The sequence below is a fragment of the Centropristis striata genome, chromosome 5 (assembly GCF_030273125.1).
Source record: "Centropristis striata isolate RG_2023a ecotype Rhode Island chromosome 5, C.striata_1.0, whole genome shotgun sequence".
Taxonomy (NCBI): Eukaryota; Metazoa; Chordata; class Actinopteri; order Perciformes; family Serranidae; genus Centropristis; species Centropristis striata.
In genome coordinates, this window is record NC_081521.1 from 1596048 (window position 1) to 1597038 (window position 991).

Consider the following 991-nt stretch of genomic DNA (forward strand, 5'->3'; position numbering starts at 1 on the left):
AGTCTGAGCTGACTAGAGAGGAAGTAACACATCTAATGTCGCCATTAGAGAGGATAAAGTCAGGTGTCGCTAACAGAAGTCAGTCGAAGGTTTGTTCAACACTGGAGAGACTGAGGCTGAGGTAAAAAAATCCATCCTACTCAAGCAAAGTTCAAAAAGTTAGTGAGAGTGTCAAGGTAGGTAAGATGTTTCAAAGTGCTGAGAATGAGGTAGGACCACACTACAAAACGCTTCTAACATCTGCTGCTACTGAACCCAAATGCTACGCTGTCCTATGAAACTAAATGGAGGCTTTGGTCCCTCCTCCGGTTTGTGTTGGAGAATGAAGGCTGGCACAACATACAAACCCAAACTATTGCATGATTAATCACTGTAAGCCTTTTGTCCTGCATTTAAATCATTCTTTTCACTTTAACTTTTGCAATTTGCTCATTCTCCCTGGAAACCCTAGTTGCTTCAAGTACCTTCTCACCTGCCGAGTTTGACTTAACTGTTTTGTTAAACCACATCACTTTAATGAGTCAACCAATAACCAAATAATGATGTGTTCGACACAGCATTACGTGCCACTGCAAAGACTTTAAAGCACTTCAGTAAATAGGGCGTGTGCCCCATGAATGCCACTGAGGATTATTTCCAGATGGCCAATTTCCTGTGAGAGTCTCCCAATCAGATCCTCAGATACAGAGTCAGCCACAGATGTCTCAATACTGCTCAGGTGTTATGTTGTTCCCGTAGAATGACCCATTAAACACTTTTCATATCACACCAATCACAAACCTTTAAACTCAAAGGTAGAACAATGTTTAGTATCTCTTAAAGACATATGATTGAGCACATTGGTCAGAGGTCTTATGACGCTTTAGCTTCTGGGGGCCAATATTTCCAAGAGAGTCTGGCCAAAGACCTGCACTGCCAGGACCGGAAGTTGATTTGAAGCCTTTCAAAATAAAAGCGAGTCTACCGGAAGCATGTATTTTTTCGTTCCCCG